This window comes from Euprymna scolopes, chromosome 15, assembly GCF_053919585.1.
Source record: "Euprymna scolopes isolate OS-2025 chromosome 15, ASM5391958v1, whole genome shotgun sequence".
Taxonomy (NCBI): Eukaryota; Metazoa; Mollusca; class Cephalopoda; order Sepiida; family Sepiolidae; genus Euprymna; species Euprymna scolopes.
This window is the reverse complement of record NC_136496.1, coordinates 5,020,229-5,042,592: the sequence shown is the minus strand read 5'-3', so window position 1 is coordinate 5,042,592 and position 22,364 is coordinate 5,020,229. Positions and strand designations below refer to the sequence as shown.

General features: G+C 34.6%; 1 long non-coding RNA gene across 1 annotated transcript in view; it reads left to right on the top strand.

Annotated features, from left to right (window-relative positions):
• LOC145293704 (uncharacterized) overlaps positions 1–22,364 on the top strand; it is a 90,994-nt gene that overhangs the window by 32,163 nt on the left and 36,467 nt on the right. The window contains exon 3 of the long non-coding RNA XR_013869751.1: positions 10,031–10,069. This is a non-coding gene — a long non-coding RNA (uncharacterized LOC145293704). The remainder of the gene's footprint in view (positions 1–10,030; positions 10,070–22,364) is intronic.

Genomic DNA, 22,364 nt, shown 5'->3' with positions numbered 1-22,364 from the left:
CGTATTTGTGCTCTTTCCAAAACATTATTCATGACAGAATGCAGAATCTCCGGATTTTTTCTTGTGGGGATATCTTAAAGAAAGAGTCTATATTAACAAACCCCAAACCCTGCAAGACTTGAACAAAATAAGGGAGTTAAATGGTGGTGTTATACAGATATAGGATACTCTGAGGCTTTAGAAGTTTTTTAGCCCGTTATAATTTGCGACGAGTAAAAAGTGGATCTTGGGTTTACTTTTGGCAGCCGCGTAACTTGCTTTCCTTATTTTGTCCTTTAGTCCTCACATTCATGAACGAGGTTTTTGACAAAAAGGAAAGAATTTCTGTTTTCTGTGCCAGAATCTAATCAATCTAATACTTATAATTGACAAGTTTTGACTTTGAAGTGGTATTTTTTTTTTTTTTTTTTAGCTGCTTACATCGAGTGGCTTCATGCTTTGGAGCGATTTCCATAAAAAATATTTTAAAAATACAGAAGCTATTACAAAACGGCTGTATCCAATCTCCAACACTTCTACATGTTTTTCTTTCATTTATATCTTTTTTTGGTGAATTTAGCCCTTGCTGGTACGCACATAGTCGGGACTTAGGATGCCTCCTGTCAATCTGGCCCCTAATCACAGTAGCCTCTTATTTCTCAGTGACAATTTGTCTTGTTTGAGGTAAATAAAAGTTACAAAAAAAATCTCTACAAAATGGAGCTGACACAACAAAATGGCCAACTTCCTCTTTCTCACGGAAGAGACGTAATGAGTCTATCTCTGCTTCATTGTTTTTTTTTTTTTCAGGCAGGTACTTTTTTTTTTTTTAAGGAAGTCACCATTTATCAAGGCCTGAAGGCCACTCTAGGATAAGGGTTAATAAGTGTACAGTGATCGTTAGTGATGGAAATTAAGAGTTTGATTAGTTGTGAGGATGGCTCAACAAAAACTTGTTTATATTGGACTTAAAAACAACTTTTTGTAGTTGGTTGGAAAAGAAGCTTTTGTTCGTGGAACTTGCATTTAGATTTAGGCACAGATGTAAGTTCAGTTGAACACTCCTTCTATCTATGATCCCCCCCCCTCTCTGTAAAACATTCGCAGCAGTCACTCGTCTAGCTACAACTACTAACAATTTCACTTATCTATCTGTGCCTAAAAACTAAAAACTAAACACAAATTCCATGATCAAATTTTTTTTTTCTAGAACTGCCAGATTCCCAGCTGACTAAAACATGGCCGTTTTCAAGACTAATGTAAACAAATTCTTGTTGAGCCGTCCTCTTAAATTAACAAGCATTATCACCATTATCAATAATCACGGTGTTGTCTCGATGACCACCTGACACTCTTTAATCCTTATTCTTGAGTGGCCTTTAAGCTTTGGTAACCAGTGCCTCCCCCTCCCCTAATAAAAAAAAAAAAAAATCTTCCATTTATATCAATCTGCACCAACTCTCCACTCTACAGAAGTAATCTTATTGCAACGTCTCCGCTTGCCAAACTTTCACAAAAAACACTCGACTAGCTAAAATCACTATATACGATTTTCCCCACTCTCTACCTGTGCCTAAATGTAATTGCAGATTCCATGAACAAAGCTGCTTTCCCAGAACTGCCTGCCTTTGGAACACTGTTCTGCTGGCATGCTTCCCAGCTAAATACAACATAGTAACCTTCAAATCTAATATAAACCAGTTCTTGTTAGATCGTCCCCATAAATGATCAAATTCCACCCAATTCATGCCATTAATGATTAGCATTGATGGCGCTGAGAAAAGTTTTAGCGAGACATACATACATACATACATACATTTAAACAGACAGGTGAGATTAATATATTAACTAGCGGGGGATACCCGGCATTGCCCGGGTGTTTGTAGGTGTGTGTATGGGGGGGAGGGTAAGTAATAACCCTGTTTAAATATTATAAAAACGATGATGTTAAAAAAAATCGGAAAAACTAAAACCAAAGCAGAAAAAAAATGGCATAAATAACCCTGTCGGATCGAACCTGCAATCTTAAGATAACGACGCTGTGTGTGTAGGGGGGGGTAAACTAAAGAATAAGCGAAGTAATAACTCTGTTTAAATTAAAAAATAAAAAACTTTGCCCGGGGGTTTAAAGGTGTAAAAGAAAAAAAAATAGTTTTGGTCGGGAGGCGGGATTGAACCCGGAAGCCTTGACATGGAGGTGGAAACAAAAGCCAACCACTTAACTGTCTCGGTCACGAGTGAGAGTAATTGATTAGTGTGTTAAGTTAAGGCTTATAAAGCGAGTGAAAGAGGTTTGATTGACAGGTAGACGCTAAATGAGGTCATCGCAGGAGTGTACGATGACGTGGCAGTATTTTTAGTTTTCGCTTTCCCAAGATGATGGTGGGGGGGGGAGCAGCTCCCCATTTAAAGGGGATTGTCCAAATCGAATAGCAATTGTCTGATATAAGGAGAAACTCCACATTGATCAAAAGCTGATGATTGCTTTCTGGATGTTTCGGCGTGAAAGCCGAGAACACGAACCATTTGAATTTAGTTTCACTGTATTTATACTAAAAAGCCAAACAAACAGGCGACAGAGCGAAATAGCGCGAATCTTATAAAAGTCGATGTAAATAAATCTAGACGCACGTTTGCAAATCGTAGATATTATTATTTAGACAGTATATAAAAAGTTCTAAGACATAGTAAGCCTGGCGAAAATGCCGGCGAAAAAAAGCCTTTGCGAGACATGCATAAAATGATCACACATTTTGCCTTTTATATATATAGATTAGTTCATACCAGGCAACTGCTAATGTGAAACATTTTTAAATAATCACCTAAAAATAAAAATCATCAAAGGAGATAACTCATTTCAAATTGAAGTTGTCTACCTTAAGTTTTAAAATGAGCAAATTAATAAAAATTAAAAACCAAAATGATTTCACTGGATCCTGGGTAATGTTGGGTAGGTAGAGCTAGTTGAAAATAAATCTGTGTAAGAAAAGAAGTTTCCAGATTTGATGACAATGAATATTGTCAGATTCAAAAAAAGGTTGAACATTCTTAGTACCCATGAGTTTGATCTAAACTGGTTGGCTTTTGGTCTGACCTCTACCACTTATTGTCAGCCATTTTGAGTATTTATTAGTTTGCTGATATTTACAGAGACGTTTTTTTTTTTTTTTTTTTTTATGTGTCTACATGCATTTCACTAAGATAAATGTCAAACTTAGAAAAGTCTTGAATAAAAAAAAAAATCTGTGTGTGTGTGTGTTTCAATGGCGGTAATCTTTAACCCATCACTTCAATCAGTGCTAAGTTCAGAGTTGCACACACACACACACACACACACACACACACACACACACACACACACACACATATGCAGGATCATTTTAGATTATTTTTTAACCAATGTTACCACTTAGCAAGGGAATGGCATCACGGACGCAAATACACATATATGTAGTGATGGGACGATTCCAAAATTTTTCCAATACAATTACTGATTCTGTCTTGAATTTCCGATTCTGATACAACAGAGTTCTATGGATAAATTTATCTTAAGTTGACCTTTGACAACTAAATATTTTCGTTTATAAGCCAAATAGAAAAGTTACTAGCCAAATCCACGTGAATTTTGGAATATGACATCTTCATTCCGTGACGAGTACATAGATTTTTCTGTATTTTTTTTTTTAATAAACGTAATTCTAAATACGCATCGAATTTTATGTTGAGATTGGAAGATATAAACTATTATATTTCTTCAGATGTTTGTTTTTTTAAACCACCTTCATAAAAAAATATATTGTTCTATTAACCCTTTTATTGTTTAAATAGTTTGACTTTATTAAAAAAAAAAAAAAGTTTTAAAATATTTTTTCACTCAGTAATGAGCTTTGGAAGATTGTTGGTGAAAAAAACAAAAATACACAATCGTCAAAAGACATCTGGGCAGGAGCTGCTAGAAAAGACTTGTCCTGCCTTGATAGAGTTCAAAATAGACTTCGTAGCCTCGTAGGAGATGTCCTTTTCTCCTCCCTGCAACCTCTATCTCACAGAAGAGATGTTGCGAGTTTGTCTCTGATGTATCGTTATTTTCATGGAAAGTGTTCAACTGAGCTTCAATCTATGGTCCCCCCTCGGCAAACTTTCACAAGAAACACTCGTCTAGCTGTAAACATTATCAATAATTTCCCCCACTCTTTATCTGTGCCTAAACCTAAACGTAGATTCCATGAACAAAGCTTCTTTCTTAGAACTGCACGCCTGTGGAATTGTCTTCCGTTTTCCTGCTTTCCGGCTGACTACAATATGGTTGTGTTCAAGTCTAAAGTAAATAAGTTCTTGATGAGCCGTTCCATATAAGTTATCAAATTTACCAAATTTTCATTACTAATGATTACTATATTGACCAATTTCTACTGTACACTCTTTAACCCTTATCCTTGAGTGGCCTCTGGGCCTTGATAATGTGGTGATGCCTATGTAAAAAAAAAAAAAAAAAAAAAAAAAAAAAGATACGCGTTTTGTTATTTATAGCTGTCACTTGGAAAAATCAATCGCAAATGCAACTGTTTCACTTGCAATGACGATCCCTGTACAATTACCGATTCTGTCTAGAATTTCCGATCCCGATTTTTTAAAATCATTAAATATTATGCTTTAGAGTTTTTTTTTTTGTTTGTTTTTTTTCTAAAGTGGGGGGGGGGCGGATTATTGGAAATACTTGTGTAATATGTACATACATTAGCAGTAACGTAATGTTGGTCGTAGGAATCTATAGATTTTAGTTTCAAAATATATGAATATGTATTATTTTATTGTTAATGCTAGCAGTGGAAAATTAAGTTTTAAACTAAAAATGAAACAATTAAAAGAATCGCTTTTGGCATCGGAAAATAGGGGAAAAAAATTCTAATTCTGATACCCCCACAAGTTCTGATTTTCCTGATTCCCATTAATCGTCCTAGCGCTAATATATAGCGATGAATATTGAGCAAAGACAGAAGCAGAACAAAGAGATAAAAGAAAGGAGAAGGAAACCGCCACTGGATGGTTGCCCAGTGAAGGTCGGCGAACACAAGTTTGCTCTCTCTTCTTACTCGTAAGAAAAGTCAAACTTTGTAAAACTGATACCCTGTAATGGTTGTCATGTGAGTACGGTTTACAAGATGTGTTTTCTGGTACCCTGTACTGATAGTGAGTAGCTGTTTTGGTTATGTGAAATGACAAAATAAATACCTTTTTTCTCCACCAAGAAAAATTGTGTCTATGTTGTCATTTTCCTTTGCGACAGTCTACGTATGTGTTGGGTCCGTTAGTCTGAAACAGACAGCCATGTTACACTACTTGAGGATAAGAGTTAATGAGATGGATGGATTTTCAGTTGAATGATGAAGAATATTATGAGAGGATTGGAAATGATTATAAAGGCTTAAATATAAAAAAAGAAAAAAAAAAACTCAACAATTTGTGCATGCATGTGCTTCAATATACATAACTTTTAGCCCATCATCTCAATCGGTACTAAATTCAGAGTTGCGTGTGCATATAGCAGTGTTGTGACAATCAGAATCAAGAATCAGAACTTTTTAAGGTATCGAAATCAGACAAGTTTGTGCTTATTTTTTTGACGCCAAAATGATTCATTTTAATTGTTTTTATTTTATTTTTTATTTATTTTTGCTTACAACCTAATTTTCGTTTGCTGGTACTAATCTATATATATATATAAAAGTGAAAGTGTCTGTGTACATTTCCTTACGCAATAACTCTGTCAATTTTAAGCCTACAGATTCGAAATTTGATATACAGGGTACTGAGATTTGGGAAAATCGATGCAATTGGTATTCAGACAGAAATTTGGCAATTAAGGGGTCAGAGTTCAACGATTTGACCTTTGAGAACTTTACCAAACTCCTCCTACAATTTTTGGTCTAAACACGTAAAATTTTAGATATAGACTCCTTGGACATGGATCTAAGTTAATAACTTTATTTGAGCCCTAAACAATAAATTTTAAGGGGTCATAATAGGGGTCAAAGTTTAAGAAATTGACTGTTTTTTTTTGTTTTTTTTTTTTTTTTTGCTCAGCATACACCTCAAAACACCCGGGCAACGCCGGGCTGAAATGCTAGTGAAAAATATTTCTTGATTTTAAACTACAAGTAAAACTAAAATCTCTCTATCTATCTATCTATCTATATATATATATATATATAATAACCGATAGGCTCATAAGAGTAGTGGTAGATGGACAAAAATCGGAGGCCTGCAATATAAATGCTGGGGTCCCTCAGGGGTCAATCCTGGGCCCAACTCTCTTCCTGATCTACATCAATGACCTCCCTAAACACATACTTAAATCATTCGTTGACATCTATGCTGATGACACGACCATCTACAGCAACACATCAAAGGCTGTAAATGACAAAGTTCTCTCTGATTCTCTCTCCTCTGATCTCGAGCGCGTGGTTCAGTGGGGGAAGATGTGGCTAGTTACCTTTAATGCATCCAAAACCAAACTCCTATCCTTACATCATCAACGCTCTGATCCCCATCTGGCATCAATTGTGATGGATGGCTCTCGTCTGTGTGAGGCCCCGTGTTTTGACAAGCTTCTGGGTTTGACCTTTACTCCTGATCTGAAATGGAACACATACATCAAGTCTGTTGCCAAGGTCGCTGGAAAGATGGTGGGATCCTTCTACCGCTCCAGAAGATATCTCACTACTGATGCAATTCTCTATCTATATAAAAGCCAAGTACGTCCAAGGATGGAATACTGTTGCCATATCTGGGCAGGAGCTGCCAAAAACAGCCTATCATGCCTTGACAGAGTACAAAATAGACTTCGTGGCTTAGTGGGGGATGCCCTTTTCTCTACCCTGCAACCCCTCTCTCACAGAAGAGACGTTGCGAGCCTATACTTGTTTTATCGTTATTTTCATGGCAGGTGCTCGTCTGAACTCCAATCCCTGGTCCCCCCTCGCCAATCTTTCACGAAAAACACCCGTCTAGCTGAATCCACTGTGAAAAATTTCCCCCACTCTATATCTGTGCCTAAATCAAAACGCGGATTCCATGAACAAAGCTTCTTTCTTAGAACTGCACGCCTGTGGAACTCTTTTCCGTCTGCCTGTTTCCCTCCGGACTACAACTTGGATGTCTTCAAGTCTAATGTTAACAAATTCCTAATGAACCACCCCCTTAGGTAAACACTCCATCAAATCTCCACACTAACGTAATGTACTTGCAATAACCCTTATCCCTGAGTGGCTTCCGGGCCTTGATAAGTGGTGATCACTGTGTAAAAAAAAAAAAAAAAATAACCTACTTAAAAGTAGCCCAGAAAATGTAATAGAGAGGAAGAACATTGTTTTATAGTTTACATTACCTGTAGTGTTTTAAAAGATGCTGGAAGTGCTCCCCATTGACCTTTATGCATTTCTGGCACGTTTTACAACGTTTGCAGATATTGCCTATAGATCTTCTCTGGTGATTCTCCTGATAGCGTTGGTAATGTTCTTATTTAGTTGGTCTAGATTTTGAGGATTGTTTGCATAAACTTTTTCTTTTAAAGTCCCCCAAAGATAAAAAATCATATGACAAGTCCGGGGAACATGGTGGCCATAACCTTTTGCTTATTGTTCTCTCTTCCGTAAACATGTCATGAACTTGTATCAGCGATCTGTGAGACGTGTGGCATGTAGCGCCATCTTGTTGGAAAAAGAATTGCATTTTGTCTTGTGGTGTCAGTTGGTCATTAAGAGAAAGATTAGAGAGATCGGGCTATTTTTAAGTAGGCTACCCTGTAGTTTGCTTTTCTTGTTTTCTGAGTGGATAAGCGCATCAGCATCTTGTGGCTCTGTATACATATAAGGTTTATTTTTATGTTTGTGAAAATATGTGCATATTTTTATTTTTACTGGAATTCAAAAATAAAAATATAAAACACTAACTCTTTAGCTAAATATTTAGAGGTTTCAGAAGAATCTGAATTGGAATCAGTAATTTACAACAGAATCGGTAATTGTAATAGCGTACCACATGGTCCCCCACTGACAACATCACAAACTCCAATATTGCATACCATGATGTTCCATCATTTTTTTCTTCTGGTTCTGGCCGTGTTGTCATCTCTCATGCATGCTAGCTTGCAAGTATAAAAATAAAATAATTCAAAAGAAAAACACAAACTCTGACACTTTCTGTAAATATTCGTTGTATTCTGTGACACCATCGATCCTTTACAAAGTTCTGTTTATCAGTTGGTTAATCAATTCATTTCACCCTCTACTCTGAGCCACGGTTTGCCTCTGACACTAGCAACTGGCATCAACTAGACACTGTCTCTAAGCGTTGTAAACTTAAGACCATCCGTAAACCATTCCTACTATCGTAAACTAATAGCCATTTCCTAAAGTAATACTAAATATATCTACATCCATTGTTCGGTTCTTTTGTTACCCTCATTGCCACACCTTTATTCCATGTCAGCTTCCTTTTGTCTTCCTTGGTGAACAACTTGCTATCTGTTATCTTTTTACCAACCCTATTTCCTAATACTTGAGGAGAGCAAAATCGATAGTATCCCATCAGAATCGGGAAGAATCTTGGAATCGTCTATTCACTAGTATATAAGCATGATCATTTGAGATTTTTTTTTTTTTTTACTCATTAGAGTTATCACTTAACTAAGCCAAAAGCCACTTGAGGGTATGATTTAAGTAGATGGATGGATTGTTAGTTGAATGATGAAGAATATTATAAAAGGATTAAAAATGATAAATGAAAGGAATTAAATTTGAAAACCTGTGAAGACAATACAAGAATTTGAAAAAATTTGGGAAATTCTGCCTGATTAGATTTCTTGAAGAAGAAAGGAAAGTTTTTATTTATCGCGCTAATAAGATGAGTTCTAGCCGTGAATGTCTTACAAAGAGGAGCAAGATATTAGAACTCTGCCGAGCATCTTACAAGAGTAGAGAAAGACTAGGACTGTAGGTCCATACCTCACGTCTCAAAGTTAGTAAGGAAATTTTCACAGCTTCATCTGTTTATCCACCACAATGAAGCTTAAGGAAAAAATTTTAAAAAAAATAATGGAATAAGTTGAACCTAATTTTATTAAATAAGGATTAAATAAAAAGTTTTGATTCAAAATTTTATACAGATTCTCGAGTTCAACAAAAGGTGTCTGAAGAAGGTTGGTGATCACAAGGTTTAGAGTGAGTGATGAGTAGGGCTGTGACAACAGCATATTCTTTTCATTGTTTTGACTCCTGAGTATTTATCCAACGCAGTTAAACACAGTTAATCAACCAAGAACCACATCACTCTCTATAACAGCATATAAAATATCAACGGATACACACTCGAGAATCAAAACAATGAAAAGAATATTCCAGTGTCATAGTCCTAGTGATTTCTTCGGCCAAAACGTTGTGAGAGGAGTAGTCTTTTTTTTCCTTTTTTTTTTTGTCTGAATGATAAAATTATCTTACTCATGTTTCGACCAAGAAACTCGGAGACGTAAAGCTATATACAAGTTATGTTGCTTTTGTTTCTTAGAAGTATTGTCCAGGGAGTTCATATGAGTTGTCCCGAAAAGATGCTGTATGTGAGCAATTGAATTCGTAGTGAAGTTTGTTCAACTCCATTTTCTACTCACATTCCCCATTCTCTCTCTCATTGTTCTCTTTAAACACATTATGTCAAAATAACTGGAAACCAATTTCATTTTTTTTTTTTTTTTTTTTTTACTGCGTTTAATGTCAATTTGCCTCGGTGATCTAAAAATGTTAAAATATTTATTTTCAGAAAAATCTAAAAATGTTAAAATATTTATTTTCAGAAAAATCTAAAAATGTTAAAATATTTATTTTCAGAAAAATCTAAAAATGTTAAAATATTTATTTTCAGAAAAATCTAAAAATGTTAAAATATTTATTTTCAGAAAAATCTAAAAATGTTAAAATATTTATTTTCAGAAAAATCTAAAAATGTTAAAATATTTATTTTCAGAAAAATCTAAAAATATTAAAATATTTATTTTCAGAAAAATCTTGCAAAGAAAAAAGCTGGAAGAAGAAAACTTGTAAGTAAAATGTTTTCAAAAAATATTTTGTGTGTGTGTTTGCATATGAATGTGGTCCTTTTTCTAACAATATTGTGTACCATACTGGTCACAGAGAGCAAAGAACTTGAACACCTACTATACATTATCCTCGACTGTCTAAGTTCTCTCTGTACAAGGGCTTGTCAGGACAACCTAGTGTGAGGATACTTTTCCCTAAAAATAAACGTTAACCAAATATTCAAAAATCATGTATAGCACAATCACGTTGACACACCAGTTCTCGCCAAATCACCGAAGTTAAACAACATTGAGCCTGGCCAGTACCAGATGGGTGACCATTTGGGAAGGCTAGGCACTGTATGTACCTTCTGGGAAGGTTGGGCGTGGGGCCAGCACCCTCACCCTGTAAAAAGAACTCCTCATTACAAAAGCATCTACAAAAAGTTGTAGATGGCCTATGCCCCTCCAGGGGCTCAAAGGGCTAGTCACAGCTTAAATAAGATCTACTTAGTATAGCTAGCCAATCTTGGCTTTTTACAAGGAATGGTGCACCTTCTCTAAGTGATGTTACCTCAAGTAATAGCACGAAGCTGGATACTCAACCAGACTAGATAAATTCTTGTCCTGGAATTTAGTAAGACCAAGAGACCACAAGAAAGACATACTATAACATATTAAAATGGTTACTTATGTTAACTTTTTTACTAACTTTTTGTTTGGAGATGTAAAGGAAAACTGTACTGGAATATTCGAATATCTATGTATCTCATATAGAGATTAAGTATTAACCCCAGGAAGGGGGGGCCCCCTTGATTTCTGAGGATTTTGACTGAAGTAAAATGAAACAGGAAACAAGTCATAGAAAGAAATTAAAATATAATGATTAAAAAGTCAATCTTTATTTTAAAAATCTTGTAATTTATATATGAATCATATTTTTTACAAAAAAAAATGAATATGAAAATGACGTGCATAATGTGAGACTTTATTTAAAACTAGCAGGACCTGTGCACTGGCATTGCCTGGTGGAACTATCGCACAAAGTCAGGACAGATTCAATGAAAGAACCCCACTCCCTCAAAAACAAATGGAATTATAATTATGTACTTCATTATCCTAGATGGAGCTTATATTGTTTTGCTTTCTGAAGTGGTAATTGAGGCCCTCACAATAAAAAGCAATGTTAAAAAGTATGTTAACTAATATATAAGTGAATGTGCTTCCCCACCTCTATTATTGGAAAAAAAAAATGGTTATGAAGAAATATTTTTGATAAAGTTCGCGTATGTTCATGCCCCTTCCCTATAATAATAGAAATTAATGAATAAGGAATGTTTATGAAAGTATATTTCAATCAAGTCAGAAACCATTGGTTCTGGTGTCTGTCTATCCTCCTTTTTAATAAATAGGATCTCCTGATCATATGATTTATAATCTGGAAATCATGACCCACATACGTACGTTAAAAGGTACTATGTTAATAAATATATAGATTAGAGCCTTTTGCTCATTTTTTACATATTTTTTTTATTTTATTTCATTCTCGTGACAGTTTTTTAACCTTACTACTTCCATGCTGGCTCATGACAAATTGGAAGCGTGTTTGTTTGTGATACTATCATTAGAAGATTGCCTTACAGAGCCAACAGATTCTTTTTATCCAGTTTGTTTTTTTCAACAGTACCCCCGATGGAGTTCCTCAGTCATAGTGAAGGCAATACAGCTAGGAAAAAGGAAGTACTGTTAAAAAAATCTCTCCAGAATATCAGAGAGATGCTACACTTTGCTCAAGGGTATTTTACATATTATACATACCTGTTTACTGAATACATACAGCGCCTGGTATTCATAAATGCTCACCAATCTAGTACTGGCCAGGTCCAACGTTGCTTAATCTTGGTGATCTAATGAGAACCAATGTGTTTACATGATCATGGCATATATTTTTTATTTAAGTAATAAAAAAAAAAAGAATAAACAAAAAATTTTTCTATTTAAAAATTCTTTTTAATTAAATATACATCTCCATATATTTTATATATATATATGCATATATATATATATATTATATATATTTCGAGGCCAATCGAGTAGTCATTTGAAAACTCTCAAATCTGTCTGTATTGCACGCCTTAAACCATCTCTCTGTAGGCAGAAACGGTTTGTGAGCACACTGGACATTTTTGGCGAATAGTGGAGAGATAATTTAGATGTTTCCCATTTTTCCTCTTTTTTTTTTCTCTCTCCGTATATTTATATGCGGATTATCATTTCCCATTCATGATAGTTTAATATTTTTTTTTTTTAATACTCATATATATATATATATATATATATAAAATAAAAATTACAATTAAATTTACCAAAATATCAATGTATCAAATACTTTGTATGCAAAGTCCGATCCCGCATTTTGCTAATTCCTACCCTCTGATGAGAAGGAAAGTATTTCTTTGAAACTCCGTGGATTAAGGACTATCCACTTATCAAGTGTTTCCTTTTCAGATTAAATATGTTTTTAACTCTTTTTCAAGGTGTTTTTAACATGTTTTATTAACTGTTTGCTTTTATATATATATATATATATATATATATATATATATACACACACACACACCCATTAATTCATTTTATTTTATCCTTCCCCCCCCCTACCTTTTTCCTGCACATATATTTTATTATAATTGTAAATTAATCCTTCCCATGTTCATTATTAATTTTAATTTCTCCCCCATATTTTCTTTTTTAAAAAAAGTTTGAAAATGCCATTGTTTGCCCTTGATGAGGATGGTGAAAGACATCTACTGTCTAAAAGAATTCTTTTCTCTGTTATTCATATATATATATATATATATATATAATAAAATGACTGCAGAAATTCCCCTTTAAAAAATTATCTTGTTGCACCTGCTAATTTCGGTTTATAAACGTCAACTTAACACACTTATCAATTCATCTGTTCCCGTGGTCGAGATGGTTAGGTCGCAGGGTTTTTTTTCCATTTCCTTTCCACTTCTCTGAAAGAAGCCTTTTGTGGATATCGAGGAAAAGCGTACGTACATACATACATACGTACATACATTTTCGCTTTTATATATATAGACTAGCGAGGGGTACCCGGCGTTGCCCGGGTGTTTTTCGGGGTATGTGAAAAAACCCCGAAAATGTGAAAAAAAAACAGGTGCCCGTGAAAAAAAAAACGAAGCCTTCACGACGCGCAGTTGGAAAATAGTAAAGTGTTAAAAAAAAAACAGGTGCACGTTTTTGATTGACATGACAGCGATAGGTATTCAGCAGTAAGCATTTTGTGCGGGACAGTTTTGAATGAGGTGAATAAATCGGTTTGTTTGTTTTTAAAAACCCGCTCCCTGTTTATTAGGAGGAGCAAAATGAAAGCTACAGTCTGATATGATAAAGTCGACATTGAACAAACGTTACTTCGAGTTTCGCTTTTTTTTATACCAAAAACCGAATGTAACGCGTGCCGATGCGGAAAATGTGGAATAATTAACGTTTGAAAGTCAATAAAATTAAATAGACAGGCGAGCTCCATGGATAACTCTGAGATATTACAATTTATAGATGATATAAAAAGTTTTAAGAAGTTGTGAACCAAGCAAGCGCTTCTCTGAAAGAAGCCTTTTGTGGACATCGAGGAAAAGCGTACATACATACATACATACATACATTTTCGCTTTTATATATATAGATATATATGTATAAGAGAAAGAAAATATAAACTGTAACTTGAACTTTACAATCAAAAATTATTGTTCGACTGAATACTCCAAAAAACAATTTACAAAGTCCTTATTCCGTGAAGTTTCAAAGAATGCTATTCTTGTTATTCTTCTCATCAGAGGACATAAAGAAATCAGCAAATTATATTTGTAGCAATGCTAGAATTTGCTAATTAAGGCATTAAGTGAAACCGCAATTTATTGTAGTTATAAATTGCCAAATAAAAAAATGGAAAAATATTGGATATGTAAAAAAACTAATATAAAAACAAACCGCGCATAATATTTCAGCTTGAATGAAATTCATCTCGAGTTGATCCAAAAATGCAAAATAGTTCTTTAGATAGAATGCATTCCAACATAAGTCCAGCGTGACAATGCATATAATCTGATTGGAAAGTTTTCAAAACAGCTGAAATAATGAAAATTGTTTTTACCGGGCAATGCAGTAGTCCAAAGAGAAGTCTGTCCCTAGTCAAATGGGACCTAATAGTAAAAAGAGAGAAATTCAATATGGGAACCTTCATCATCGACTTAATTAGAAAAAAGTCATGTATATATATGAAAATAATGAAATCAAAGGAGATGCAGTGTTTACATGATATAAACAATGGTAAACTTCAATCTAATATAAATACCAGTATTTTTATATAGATATTGTTTATTTGTTTTTGTTTGCAATACTTTTTTGAATGAATTCAATTATTTATACGAAAGTGCATTTTTACCTAAATGCGAGTTAGGAATAATTTTCTCTTTGACTAATTTGGTACCCCCAAATAGGGAGCGGCATATGTATTGTTTTTAAAATATAATTATCCACTGACATGTGTTTCGTTGTCTACGACTCATCAGAGTGGCTGAATCTAGCAAGATTCGAAATCAGGACCTCATGATAAGAAGCCTAAGCCTCTACCACTGGATGATCTCACACGACTGCTGGATTATCCAAACACCATAATAGAAATAAAAGTACTAATAATGAACAAGATAAATGCAACTGTAGATCCCGCATACTCTGCCCACTTTAAAATAAATGTCTAACCAAAAGCATAGTTTACCAGACTACAATATTTGCGAAAGAAAACACGAATAACAAGAAATATTACGTAGGTATGACTTTCTTAGATTTCAAAACCCGATATTATGACTATAAAAGTATGTTCAAAAATAAAAAACACCGAATGAAAACAGCACTAGCAAACCAATACTGGGAACTCAAAGAAAGCAGGTGTTCGCTGATAGTCGAATGGAAAATAGTAAGACAAGCAAGCACATGTAGGAACTTAGACTATCCATGTAGATTATGCCTGAATGAAAAATTTGCTATCCTATACTTTAAAGAACCCCAGCATCTATTAAACTGTAGGAGAGAAATAGCGAACAACTGTGTGCACACAATCGTTCTTTTAAACCAAAAAAATAACTACACCTAAGTTGAAAATAGGTCAGCTTACTCTCCCCATAAAAAGCACACACAAAGGAAGGAATGAACCTATTGCTGATTAGGATGGGCGTGGTGGAAACTAGGAAGCTGATTGGCTAACTAAAAATTTAATAGCTTGTGCGTATATAAAAATACGAGGTAATCGCAACTCTTTGCATAAGCCTGATGAATTCTCACGAGAATGAAACGTGGAATATTCTGTTTAGTTTAATTGCCAGATATATTTTTGTAACTTACTATATATATATATATATATTTTTGTAACTTACTATATATATATATATATATTTTTGTAACTTACTATATATATATATATATTTTTTTTTTTTTTTTTTCTAACTTACTATATATATATATATATATATATATATATAAATTTTTCCATTTTCATTTACTTTTGAAATATTTTTATTTTCATGTCGCCATTAGATTATTTTTTTTTTCCTTCACAAGATATTCTTTTATTGAGTTACTCATAGGGAAATATAAAATTTTGCTTATAACATTAGATTTATGGGTGATCTGACCTGACTGACGTGCGTGCAAACACACTTTGCATTTTTTTTTTTTTTTTTAAATACCTGCACTAAAGTTTTGAAAAAAAAAAAACTTGACTGGTTTGTTTTACTTTCTTCTTATTCAGCCCCCCCCCCACACACACTCCGTTTGCTTCTCAGAAATTCTAATTTTTTGCACAGCTCCTTTTTGCTGTTATTTCATTCATTTGTTTTCGGTGATACTTCGCTTGAAAAAGACCACATTTACTTTAAACTAGACAATCAGTGATCCATTTTACATTTGTAGATAGGGTAAAGTGTAGGGTTAGAAAGAAAATCTTTTCAGCTATAGTCAATACAGTTACTGGCCTGGAACGATTGAAATGGGAAAGGGTAATTTATTTATTGATAGCGTACAAAACACGTATATGGTTGACAATAAAGTTCTTGCAGTTTTTAACTTTTAAATTCAGATGAACATATCTCGGCTCAAAACAAAAATCTACTGATCGAAATAAGCACCATGAGGATCAACACACTTTTGCCAACGCAAAACAATTGTATTTATGCCAGTAACGTAAAAATCTTACGTTCTGGTGGCGATGAAGTTGCTGAAGGTGGTTTTTTTTGTTGTTTTTTTGATATTGCATAGGTTTTTGAAGCATTTTTCTTGATTTATAAAGTAACTAGCCTGGGTGCCCGGCGTTGTCCGGATGTTTGGAGGTGTGTGTTGAGCAAAAAAAAAAAATGTGGTAGTAGGCAGGCAGGCTCAAACCTGTGACACGAAAGCCGAAAAGAAAGTGAAAGAAAATCTGATGGCTTATCACTACTTTATGACGTGACCGGGAGTTCGGAACATTAAAATTAGGCAAAGTCAATCTAACTGATACGATGACTTGCAAAAATGGCTTGCAAAAAATCGACTCCTCCTTGTAGAAAACTGCCCAGTTGAGGGTGAAGAAATTAATGTTTTTGGCCAATTTTTCGATATTTGTTGTCCGAAGGGTCGAGCATCAAAACAATACCAATCTCGTGAAAATCTGTTGCCTTTGTCGAAAGTTTTAGGCAGACATACATACATATATTTAAATAGACAGGTGAGATTTATATTATAGACTAGCAGGGCTACCCGGCGTTGCTCGGGACCGTATAAACAATGAAAAAACAAAAGCAGATATTGAACATATGTTTTATTCTTAGGGGAGAGGAATCTTTCATCTCAAGTTTTAGCGTTACAAACAAACATTTGTCTTTTATATATATAGATAATGACAGGTTTTTTTGGGGCCCCCCCTCGAAGATAACTGATCAGTTGACCAACTTCTAGTGGTCCGTTTGACGTGAAATTTCGATATTTGTCATCCGGGTGATGGGGCTTCGATATGATACCAAATTTGTCAAGTTTGGTTCCGTCTTTCAAAAGTTTTAGCGTTACAAACAAACATACATACATACACACAGACGTTTGGCTTTTATATATATAGACTAGCAGGGCTACCCGGCGTTGCTCGGGACCGTATAAACAATGAAAAAACAAAAGCAGATATTGAACATATGTTTTATTCTTAGGGGAGAGGAATCTTTCATCTCAAGTTTTAGCGTTAATGACAGGTTTTTTGGGGGCCCCCCTCGAAGATAACTGATCAGTTGACCAACTTCTAGTGGTCCGTTTGACGTGAAATTTCGATATTTGTCATCCGGGTGATGGGGCTTCGATATGATACCAAATTTGTCAAGTTTGGTTCCGTCTTTCAAAAGTTTTAGCGTTACAAACAAACATACATACATACACACAGACGTTTGGCTTTTATATATATAGAAGATAGAAGAAGAAGAAGGTATTATAACAAGAATTTATTTGAAAATACATCATTTGAAATCCAAATTCAAAATTTCAAAAACTTTCTTCTCGGCCTAATATTAACTTGAAAGAGATCGTATGATTATTTATAAAACATTATAGCAAAAAAAAAAAAAATATATATATTTGATAAAAATAACAATGTCTATCTATATATCTATAAAAGTAAGAGTGTGTGTGTGAGGACACTTCTCAACCTATATACTAAACAAATTTTTGATCTACAGACTTGAAATTTCTGTATATAGGGTATTCAGACATGTGGAAAACTTCTTAATCGGTTTTCATCCAGAAAAAAAAGGGCTGCTAAGGAGGGGGGTAAAAATTGAAAATTTGGCACTCGGGGGTCATCAGATTTTTATCTGTTTGCCAATTGTTTCATGACTGCACATGCATGAATCATTCACATTATATTAAGAATAAGTAGGTTTGAAAACACCTTTTAAAGATCGTGTCAAGCTGGCCTAATGGTTATCATACTTAACTGACTGTCTTTAGATTTTGGCTTCGATCTCGGCTTGAGTAATTTTTTTTACTTACAAGAAATGAACTGTTTAGAAAAAACAATACTCGCATACACTTTCCGTTTTTGTTGTTTTCTTTTCATTAATTTTTTTAAAGGAATTTAATGTTTATGTTTAATGCCTACAGTATTTCTGTTTATAAGAATTCTGCATTAATTAAAATATAATATTATGCATATTTTACGACTGGGAAACGCCAGGCAGTATACTAGTATATATATAATGATTAGAAAAAATACAACACAAACTCATTATATATTTATTTCAACCCCCAAAACTGGCCTTTTCCAATTTAATTCAGGAATGAAGTGCTAAGTAATATGCAATTATATTTTTTGGTTGTCTACACTGACCAGATTCCTGATTCATGAGTTTGACCAGAAAATGGTTGGAGGTTACATCGATTGAAACGTTGCGAAAATGATACTCAATGTGAAAAGAGTAACCTGAAGAGTCCAGATAATACAAATAACGAAGCCTCATCTAAAAACATTAGAAATGTAACATAAATAGAATAGCAAAAAAAAAAAAAAATAAATAAATAATAACATGGAGCCAAGAACTATATCTGATATCCGGAATGTTTCATTATTTTTTTTTAAGGGAGGTAGTATCTGATCAACATTGCTGGGGAGCCATGAGATAAAATACTGTTTTGTTTTTAAATATCCATGAACATTTTTCATGATTCCTCCTAGATTTTTTACCAGAGCCCTGTTAGCCAGGTAGCTCTGACATTACCATATTGTCCTCCCACTCCTACTATGGTGAGGAAGGGTTGGACTTTGGAGGGGGGGGCACTGCTGATAGTTTGAAACTACTCATCCTAGGTACTATCTTGATTTTCTTCATCATCCATATCCTTTTCAGCTCTCTGGCTAGTTCTGTGTATTTGCTCCGTTTTTATATTTATCCTGTGGTCAGCTTGAACGGCACGATTTGACAGGACTTTTCTTTCTTGTTAATTATTACAACATCTGGTCTTCTTGCTTGGATGGGTTTATTTATCCATTTGTATGTCCATGTCCCAAAGGATTTTGTGATTCTCGTTTTGAATTACTGTTGTCGGCTTACGCTTGTACCATTTGTCTGTGCGTTTGAGATGCAGTTGTTTATCATTATTATTGTTATGTCAATGATGATGATGTAGTAGTAGTAATAGTAGTCGTAGTAGTAGTAGTAACCAAGACCTCTCACAGATCTAACCATAACTATGACATTCCCTTCCTACATCCAAATTTCATGTAAAAGTTTATCAAATTTATTTGGTAAAAAAAAACTGCAAAGTACAATAAGTCATGTAAAAGTTTTGAATGCCAGACATTGAAAAATCTTTACTGATTTGTTCAGAAATCCATGCAGTCTCACCCATTTAGAGAGGTGGGGAGAGATTAGTGGTTGCTGTGCCAGTCTAGATGTGGCAATAATATTCCATTCATGGGTAAATTGTGGCTTTATATAGATATAGGATACTGCCAAGTGTGAGGTGTTTTCTAGCCCAGTAGAGGAAATCCCCTTTCTTTGCAGCAGACTTGGCAGTATCTTCTATTTAGTTATTCTAATGCATGTAGCGTCTGAATTTTAGGCTGACATGACACTCAAGAAGCGTGCTATATCGATGGTTGGAAAGGTTGCTTATTATTAAAAGGAAAGTGGTTTAGTCTAAGCAGCATTGAACTCTGAAATTCATGTTTTTGTCCTAACCCTGGTCTAACAACCGGCAGCAGGAACTAGACTAAAAGCTGGAAAGAGAGCTTCTACATGGTGAGAAGGAGTGGAAGGGGAGGGGCTGTATCTAAACACTATGCTCTGCCAGTATCCCCATTTTATCTTTTTGCTTGTAAAATTTATGTGTATTTTTGATTTATTTATCAATGTCAGGTGCTCCCTGACCTCTAGCACCACTTTCTTTTTATATAAGAAAATAAGAGATACAGAGAATGTCTGTAATGGGACACCCCTCCCTCCTCCTTCAAACTTTTATTACAAATGACTTGGTGCAAACAAGATTGTTTTTTCATTTCCTGAAACAATTTTGTCTGTATTTGGAGTCTGTGTTTCTTCTATGTGAAAATAAAGCTATTATTTATGAATCCAAGCATTAACAAGTGCTTATTGTAAAGATTACGTTTAGGAAGGTTAAAAAAGAAAGATAAATAAAAGAGTTCACTTATGTGGATGCGAGACACATACACACACAATATATATATATCTATAAAAGTGAACGTGTCTGTGTGTGTATGTGTGTCTGTGTACATTTCCCTACGCAATAACTCTGTCAATTTTTAGTCTACAGACTCGAAATTTGATATACAGGTTACTGAGATTTGGGAAAATCGATGTGATCGGTTTTTGGCCAGAAATTTGGTGATTAAGGGGTCAAAGTTCAACGATTTGACCTTTGAGAACTCTACCAAACTCCTCCAACAATTTTGGGTTGAAATTTTAGATATAGATTCCTTGGACATGGATCTAACTTAATAACTTGATTTGAGCCCAAAACAATAAATTTTAAGGGGTCAAAGTTAAAAAAAAAATAACCTCTGCGGTCTCTTCCAAATTACTCAGACAATTTCTGGTCTAAATATTTGAAATTTTACATAAAGGGTATTCAGAGAGAAAATTTTTAGTTACCAATATATAAATGTATATATGTATGTCTGTTTGCATGTCTGCTTTAAACTTTCAATAGAGGCGACGGATTTTACTAAGATCAGTATCGTTTTAAAGTTCGACCTTTCATACGACAAATATCGAAAAATTGACTAAAAACATTAATATCTTCCCCTTCAACTAGGCACTTTTTTACAGGGGGAGTCACTTTTTTCGCCGATATTTTTTAAAGTTATCCTCTCCTTTAGATTGTCTAGCCTTAATTTTAAAAAATGTTGCTTCCGGTTTGGCGGTGGTCGTAACAGCATAAACGTTAGGTTTTACCCCATTCTTTTCCTCCTTTGCGGTACGGGTTCGAGCCTGCCTTCCTACTACCACATTTTTGTTTTTTTTTGCTCAACATACACATCCAAACACCCGGGCAACGCCGGGCTGAAATGCTAGTATATATATATATATATATGTATGTGTGTGTGTGTGACAAAGGTCTATATTCCAAATTTCAAGATGTTGACCATCTTACCATTCATTTCTTTAAGTAAGTTGACATGCACAATTCTTGACAGCACCTGTTTCGTAGTGCAGAATCATTCATGTAATTATTATATAAAGAAATAAATGGTAAAATGGTCAACATGTAAAATTTGGAATATAGACTTTTGTTATTTATTTCTACATGCTCTGTAGTTACATCGAGCTTCATAAATTCAAGGATTGGTATAAATAAAAGGTGAAATATGATTGAATAAACATTATTTCCCCATATATATATATATATATATATATATATATATATATATATATATATATATATAGTAATTTATAAAATATATATGGCGATTAAGCTACACTGAATATTCCACGTTTCATCCACTCTAGGACTCTTCGGGCTTTTTTTTTTTTTTTTTTTTTTTAATTCAATTTTCACCCCAAACAAGGCACAGTGCCACTTTGAAGCAGGGGGCTACTATTAGGGACTTAATTAGCGGGGTCATTATGAAGGTAGAAGAGTAGAAAGATGTTTGTTAACATTACACTTGAACTTCTGCATATCATTGCAGTTGGGAAAGCAGAATCCCGGAAGGGAGTTCCAAAGACCCGCAATTCTAGGGAAGAAACTATTGGAGTAAAAGGCTTTCTTGCGCCTAGGGATCTCTACTGTAAAGGGATGAGACTTAGTAGCTTGTCGGGTTTGTCGGGGGTAGTTACGTCGGGGAGGTACAAGTGTTTGCAGTTCGTCAGAGCATTCACCATTAAAGTATTTGTAGAACAGGCAGAGGGATGCAACATCTCGTCGATGGGACAGAGGCTGAAGCCTAGATGACAGTTCAGGACCTATCAGGTTGGCGACTCTCTTTTGAACCCTGTCCAGGAGCGAGAGACAAGAAGCAGATGCACCAGCCCAGATATGACAACAGTACTCCATACATGGGCGAATGGTTGCCTTATAGAGGTATAGGATACTGTCAGGCGTAAGTAGTTTTCTAGCACGGTAGAGGGAGCCAACCTTCCTTGCAGCAGCCGTGGCAATGCTCTCAAAGTACCTATTCCAGTTCATATTCCCTGTAAACGTTAGGCCGAGGAGTTTAAAAGAAGTACTTTCAGGCAATGTGTTCTTGGCCATTGCTATT